The sequence below is a fragment of the Austrofundulus limnaeus genome, unplaced genomic scaffold, assembly GCF_001266775.1.
Source record: "Austrofundulus limnaeus strain Quisiro unplaced genomic scaffold, Austrofundulus_limnaeus-1.0 Scaffold1, whole genome shotgun sequence".
NCBI lineage: Eukaryota > Metazoa > Chordata > Actinopteri > Cyprinodontiformes > Rivulidae > Austrofundulus > Austrofundulus limnaeus.
In genome coordinates this window covers 6,034,419-6,042,800 of record NW_013952403.1, presented here as the reverse complement: position 1 = coordinate 6,042,800, position 8,382 = coordinate 6,034,419, and the positions used below count along the sequence as shown (strand labels likewise).

Sequence of the window (8,382 nt, the reverse complement as noted above, 5' to 3'; positions counted from 1 at the left end):
ATTTTTCTCCAAACAGAAACAAGCTAGAGTGATGANATATTTTACAGTTTTTCATGAAAACAGAGATAAATTTATAATTCTTACTTAACTTATTTGAAATAGATCATTAATGTTYCTGCAGAATTAACATATGAAACAGCCAAAAAATAATCAATGTCTTCTCTTGAACTACAACTGGTATTAGACATACACACAGAAAATATTCAAAAATATATAATTTATTAAACTAAGCAATACTGTTGTCATTTCAGTCGTTACAGATGTGTGGCCTACAGAAGTTTTGTGAGTTGGTGTYGGGGATTTCTTGGGCGCAGGATCAGAGTTGTCCTCTCCTCGTGTGTGGTCCTGAAGATTCGTTCAGAGTTTCCTGACYGCCAAGGACAGTATGTTGGCTTCAGACTCCCTCCCCTTTGCTGAAGCRTGACATGAACTTTCGGATCACCTCTTCCTTTTCAGGATGGTCATATCCTGCAGCCAGGTCTGGWGGGACTTGTATTCCGAGGAGTTCCACCCGATATGGTTCTGGGTCCTGAAAGACTGGTCCTGTGATCATACCCATCAAGTCTTCAACATATCCTGTGCAGAATTCAACAATCAGTTATCTGTTTACATTTTTACAATATCTAAATGTTATTTTTTTGTTTGGTGTTCTGTTTGTAATTAAAATTAACACTCACCAAAGGTTACCTCCTGGGTTTTACACTGCACTCGCCTTTCTTGGACTTGGGAAAGTGTACGCTGTAGCGAGGCTCCCCAGAGGACGTTGTGRCCTGTTCACGATCTGAATTCTCATTGAAATGTAGAGCAGCCAAGTACAGTCTGCACAAGAAAACATAAAATAAAAATAAATTTGGAATGCCAATGAAGATTCTCAGTCATCGAGGTCAGGATTAAACAGAACAGTGTTAAAAACAAAATCATTGCACTTTTATTCAGAAACTGAAGATGTTTTTCTTCTCTCAATTCTCTCAAGTTTAACCTCTTCTAAAGAATGAAAGAACAGTTTTGTTGTAAACCTTTTTACGAGTAATGTCATATACACACTAAGCATTATAAAGTATATTAAATTATTTACCTGCAAAGCGTTCCAATGAAAGGATAAACTACATTTTTTTGGAGCAAATCACAAGATGGCACTGCAAAATGCTTCCAATGCAGATGTTTGGTAATGGGGACTGAGTTTTGCGACATCCTTAAAGACCCTTTTGGTACTCAGCAGCTTCTCCAGTTGGTAAAATGCTGGAGTTCCTTAAAAAAGGATAAATTATGATTAAACATAAATTAAAAACAAACATGATGAACGTTGTGCTTTTTAATATTTGTCAAAGATACCTGCTGTAAGCCTTTTTTTTTTTATCCTTGGTTTGGCGAACTGGATGAAGACGGTCAGGGAATGCAGGGTCCTCGTGAATGTGAACGTCCTGGACATAGAGATATACTGCGGCTGACAGTTGTAGATTTCCAGCTGGAGTGTTACCAAGTAGTGGTTGGCTGTTCCATGTTCGGTTGTACTTGCAGYGGGGGCAGTTCTGCACCACGGAGACGAACGTGCCAAGTCGCCTTGTTATAATGATGCATTTGTGCCTGCACACCGAACACCGAACACTAGCTGAACAAGTCCACAATGCTGTTCTCATACACAATATGCATTTTTTCATTTTGTGTTGTAGTGGTTGTAATGTCTCTGTAAAATAATRAATACAAATTTATGAAAATCAGCATGATAAAAAAACATAACATGTTGAAAGAGAAAAGTATTTACTTACAAAATGTCTGCAGACACCGTCAAAATGGTGACAGATTCAGCAGCGTCATAAGTTGGGTCCAGCTCTTAAGAGGTGACCATTGAACTGCTGCCCTCAAGATCAATCTCCATGTCCTCTACCACACAGAGTTTATTTATAGGAGCTGATGTGGTGATACGCTGTGCAGAGAGAGGACTTTTGGCCATGCCAACTGCAACGTCTGTTGTTGACACCGTAGCGTGGACAGCTATGTTGGAACAGAGAATGTCAATAAACAGACTAAACAACAACAGACTAAAAAGCTCAGCTGTAAACTGAAATGGGTGCATGGTGTACCCTGTGTTAATAAATTTCAGCACATTATGTTTAACTTTGTTTAAATGTTTATGTGTTGATTTCATTGTGTTTTTTACAGTACGTGMAAGTCATGTGAAGTCAAAGGAAGTCCAAGCCTCCTAAATAATAATCCTAAACATTCAAGAGAAACTGCACACCTTTGGATCGGAACTTAGGTCCAAGAGTTTTTAGAGATATCTGTGTTCCAGTAGTCCGTTTTCCAAACTGCTCTGTTTGGCAACCAACGTCTCTTTTAGTCTGTAGTAATGTAGCCTGTAAGATAAGGGACAGGTAAATATAAATGCCATTTAGATACAATAAAATTAATATTATTTACTACAAAAAGGACAATAATTCTGTACCAATTGTAAAAAATAAAATAAAAAATATTTCAACGCCTGACACCATGAGGATTGCAAAGTCAWTCGGTTCATGAAAATAGATTTGAACACCCCACTAACACACTACATAAAAAACAAATAAAACAAAAGACAAGGGGTAYGGTTCACTTCCACCTCGACGCAAGCAAAACAATCTGCTCAGCTGGAGAGCKGCTCACGTGAAACAAGGTACTAGACTGGAGTAAACATGGCCAGCCTGCACTCCGACGAAGACTGTGTTGCCATTTCATAAACCCATGAAAACAAATATATATTAAAAATTATAWCTGATAAATCAAGTTGCTGTATTTATTGCAATAAAACTGTTAGTTTCCAAAAAACACACACTTCACGGTAACTACACCACCCCCAGATGTTCCTCAGCAACTTTGGGCAACATCTGATGTTGCATTTCAGAATAAAAGCCCTACAAACTTTGAATATTCATGTGTACTGTCAGCATAAGTTGCTGTCTTTATTGCAACTAAACTGTTAGTTTCCAAGAAACACTGTCACTTCAGGGTAACTGTACAACACTCCCAGATGTTCCTCAGCAACTTTGGGCAACATCTGATGTGGCATTTCAGAATAAAAGCCCTACAAACTTGGAATACTGTATGCATGTGTACTGTCAGCATAGATTGNATGGTTTAAACAAGTGATATGTTGACTTTTAACTAATATGTTTAACATGTATCAAGATCAGCTTATTTAGCTAACACATGAGGTTTGATCATGGCTGACAGGAAGGGGGACATTTGCAACAGTTGTTGCAATTGTCCCCATACGATAAATTCATATAAAAACAGAGCACACACAGATGATATTAAGATGTTGAAATTGAGTTTACACTTAAAAGGGTATTGGGTATTCATGACAGTTTTATAGTTTAAAACATAAAAGTGTTTAAGAAGTATTTTCTGCAGTTGTTGTTTTCAACAATGGTTTTAAAATCCCAGTTTCTTTCTAAGTAAATTTTTCAAAATGTAGGCGTACAGTGACAATAGGCAAAACAAAAGTTAATTGCCTCACAAATTGTTCTATTATTCTTGTCTCTTAAAGCCAACTGTATTTTATATCAATTTGAGTCTTTGACATCTGTATATAAGGTCTACTCATCAAGGAAAATAAATCTATATTCGTATATATAAATAAATAACACAGTATTATCATTACAACTTATAGTTTTTATAAATTAAGCAATAATATAAATATAAAAATAGTAAAACTTTTATTTACAGTGAAATATATAGTATTAACAATATGTTGCCACCATCCCCAAACAATGTTGCAACTGGGTTGCAAAGGGTCAGTTGCAATATCTGACTTTTCTTTTTCAAATGCAAACTGTGAAGAATGTACATTCTTTAATTATCTATAAATGGTTTTGACTATAAACAGACAGATATAAGTTTATTGTATTAAAATTTGGTTAGTCTAAATCAAACTATCTCTGAGTAACAGAGACAAATGCAAAAAGTGTGGCAACTGTCCCCGGTCTCCCAATCCTTCGTTGAAGCACATTCTTCTGGCTCGTCCATGTAAACTTTAACAGACAGTTTTATTTTGTGTTATGTTTTTGGAAATCAGCAGCTTTGGATTCCTKAAGACAGTTCAAACAGTGTTGTGATGTTTTTGTGCTGATGGAGGAAACGGTTTCATGCCGTGTCATTGACTCTCAGCAGGCCYGTCAGGACCTGGACAAACGACGGGGAGGGGACCGTGCTGAAAACCTTGGCGGGGGACGGGTAGTACTGCGGGCGGGGAGTCGGCCGAGGCCACCGCTCGTAGAACTTGACGAAGAAGAGCGGGTCCTTGAAGGGCCCCCCGTAGATGATGGCCTGCATCAGGTAGACCAGAGCGACGACCATGAAGCAGATGAGGAAGAAGGGCAGGAAGGGCCTCAGGTGGTGCCAGGCCACGCCGAACCCGTAGCCCAGGCTGCTGAGGCCGCCCTGGTTGCCGGCGTGGGTTGTGTGGCGGGAGGAATCGGGGGCCGGAGCACTGTCTGAGGACTCCTCAACTGAATTTGACGATGACGGACTTGGGACCCCAGGTGATTCCATGAGTTAAGCTGCAGAGAAGGTCCTTGAAGGGATCCCTTTGTACTCACATTCCATGAAAAGGAAAAAACAGGCTGAGRGTTTTCGAGGAAAGGTGCTTGGAACCAAAGCCAGCCTCCTCTGCGAGAGCTCCTGTCCCACTGGGATGAATCCACTCATCTATTCYGTCATTCCTCATCGAGAGGTTCTCCCAACAGGTTTCAGCTTCAGACGTCTGGATCGTGAAGTTACACTTTGCTTCTTCTCTYAGAGCTCTGAAGAGACAGAAAGGGAAAACGAAGACCGGCCGGGGAACCATAAATAGATCTGACATCCAATGACAGGACACCGGTACAGAGGGAGGGGTGGGAGGGCTACATTTGGTGATCTCAGTTTTTAAGAGTGTGTGACACTGTGTGTATGTACACCAGCTGCGCAGGTTAAAATATTACACACAGACAGTGACTAACTGRGACACACCCGTATGTCAGAAATGTGCAGCAGCAGCTTCAGACTTTCATGTCATGCTGTTATTACGCTTCTAATATTACTGCGATGACTGTGGGGTTTTCACATTACGGTCTGCGTAGCTCCAAGATTGTAGACTCTTCGTCCAAGAACATTTTCCATTCATAATAAAAGCTATAAGAGTCTTAATCAGATATCTGTTTACATTTGACTAGGTTTAAATTACCTTGCTCGCTCCCAAAGCTAAGTGAGTTCAAGTGAGTCGAACATTTAATCTGAATGAAACGGTCATTTGTTTAAAAATAGGAGCTTGTGGAGGATCAAATTTATGATCCTGGGATAGTTTATTTATATGTCACAGTTTGAAGCTCAAATGTTTTTAAATTTGGTTCTGAGRAAAAGTTATGAAGAAATAWTATCTTACCTGTTGTAGACATRTCTTGGAACAATCTCAGTTTTGAAATAAAARTGTAATTCTGACCAGCCTGAGGAGCTAATGGTCAGAGTGAACCCATAGTGGATCRCTTCTGACTTGAAACTTAAAAACTTTGTTTAGATCTTTGCACTGCAGACAATTTAGCATTAYAAGGCTAATTTGGCAGAAAAATTGCGACATACCAATAACTTAACATTATTGATCAACCATCAAGAATAAACATGGCTAGTGGAGAAGAAAATTTAGACCCTGCTAAATCGTTTGAGAATGAAGACGAGGAAAATTCTGATGCTATATTACTAATATATTACTAGTAGTTCCTGAGGGAGTGCAGCCACAACTTAGTTGCAGCCAGGCCTAGACAACATCAAAACTCCCTCCAATCTCTAAGAACTGCAAATTTTTCTGGGTGTGTGCAACTACTCATGCCAATTTGTGGAAAACTATGCAGATCTAGCAAAACCACTGACTGAAGTGTTGAAAAAGGATGTCTCATTTGTCTGGACTAACAGACAGCAACAGGCAATGGACACCCTCAAAGACAAGCTGAAATCCACCCCATGTCTGGCTTATCCAGACTACAACAAAGAGTTTCACTCAGAGGTGGGCTTCTCAGATCACTGTCTAAGTGCAGGTTTGTACCAGATACACAACAAAGACAAACGTGTGGTGGCCTAAGCCAGTAAAACGATGGCAGGCCCTGAACTAAAGTACTCAGACTGTGAGAAGGCCCTACTGTCCATGGTCTGGGCAGTAAAACACTTCTCCTATTCTCCTATAAGTCCTATTTATACAGTAAAATGTCATGTTATCAATATCACAATATGCTCGTTACAATTGCTTGCTGATAAAATGTTGTTTTAGTATATATAGTGTTACATTTTTAAGCTAATATAATGTATTTTCTTTTTTTTTTTTCAAAGCAAATACATTGTTATATTTTATTCAAAGATAAAAACACTGTTTTTAACTGTCAAAAATACATGTGGCTTTGCATCATAATGCNACAGTTTAGTTGCAATAAAGACAGCAACTTATGGTGGCAATACATCTGAATAAACAAGGTTTGTAGGGCTTTTATTCTGAAATGCAACATCAGATGTTGCCCAAAGTTGCTGAGGAACATCTGGGGGGAGGGGGGGGTGGTGTACAGTTACCCTGAAGTGAGAGTGTTTCTTGGAAACTATACAGTTTTGTTGCAATAAATACAGCAACTTAAGATTTGTCAAATACAATTTTTTAATATAAATTTTGTTTTCATGGGTTTACGAAATGGCAGCTTTTATTTTGAAATTAACTCGCAAGCGTTACTACCGTAATACTTGTTAGCGCGCACAACAGTTTTCGTCGGAGTCGGAAGTGCGGGTTGGCGTTAAGACTAGCGTGGGCTAATGTTAGCTTATGCTAAACATAACATGACCCTGTTCATGCCGAACAGCAATAAAAACAACATATTATATTATATACTTACGTCGCCATCATCTCCAGATTTTTGACGACGAGTTGGAACAGAACCTTCCTTCAGTAAAAGTCTTTTAGCAAATCCAGACGAGTATTGTTGGAAGTTTTCAAAGGAGTCCTTTGTGAAATGACTTGCGCAAACTAGAATTCTTTTTGGCAAAGTCGCAGGGACATCGCCGTCATAAATAAAAATAAGCCACGCGTCTCTTCTGTCATCCGCTGGGAGAACATGCAGAGACACATGAGGTGTACTGCAACCAACAACACAACACCTGAAATACACCGGAGCCATTGTGCAAAGGTAAAAAGTAGAACAACACGGACGGTCTTCTTATAAAGGGTGCGGAGCTCCATCCAGATGAGGGGCTGGACTCTGGTTTAGGTTGCTAGGTGACTGTTATTCTGACGTCACAATAACGTGCTTTGAGAAAAACCATGTTTCCAGATACCTAAAAATACATGTAATTATGGCCGTAAAAGCCATATAATTATGGCTTAAAAACGGCTGGGCGCATTTTTTTTCCTTGTATGTGTGTGTTTGGGCTGCTTCTCTAAGCAGTAGAGACCCAAAGGGAAGTTTAAAAACATGAAAAAAAGTGAGTTTTGCATAATAGGTGCCCAATCTTCTTACTCTGTGTAAACAAATGGAAAGTTGCCCTTATTGCAAAATGTAGAAATACACATCAAATCAGTTTTTATCTTGCAGCTGTGTGTGCAAATATTTATTTTTTTTTATAACTAATTGCTTCTTTCATGCTGTACAGAAATGCCACATAACACCATGACTGAAGTGGGAGTAGGCGGGGCTTAAAGTTCCACGTCCCCAGACTCTGGTTCCAAAAATACAACGTGACCGCTCCAGTAAATCGGGTCCTGTAGGCTTCAATTCCCAACATTGAGGAAGAAAGAAAAAAAAAGTGGGGGCACTTGAATTTATATTATATTACACAGCCTACGCAATTAGCTACAGCAGCAACTAGCTGTAGCACATCCTGTGCAGCACCTACAACAGGAATAACACATTTCTGTACGAATTACAGAAATATTAAACTTACAGCTATTGCAGTAAAGCTATTTGGCCTTGGCTCAACTTGGAGTAGCAATTATCCTTATCAATCAACTTCATCTTTTCTGTTTTTAAAACTAAAACATTTTTTTACACAGAACTTCAGAAATCTCTTATAGCTCACTGATCTTAATAACTTCACTTATACTCAAATAAAAACTTTTAAACTGAAGATTATAAACTCTGCCATGTTGCTAAAACCCCAGGATGTCTGAGGTTTGGCTCTGCTTCATAYGCAATAAAATGAACACAGTCCCCCTGGCCGACACGTTACACACCTTAGCATGTCGAGCTCTCACACGCCAACATGCACTTAAATTAAAAAGTCCTCGTGATCCAGCAGCTGCCTCTCAGTCTGTTARGAGATGCATTTCAGATGCACCGCATACTGATAACAAGACCCCTTCACGTCCTCAAGAAACCCTCGCACTCCTCGCTACAGCGTGTC

The 8,382-nt window shown here is 39.3% G+C and overlaps 1 pseudogene; it reads right to left on the bottom strand.

Annotated features, from left to right (window-relative positions):
• Positions 1 to 200: 200 nt before the first annotated feature.
• On the bottom strand, positions 201 to 7,330 carry LOC106514069 (uncharacterized; annotated as a pseudogene).
• Between the last annotated feature and the right edge of the window lie 1,052 nt (positions 7,331 to 8,382).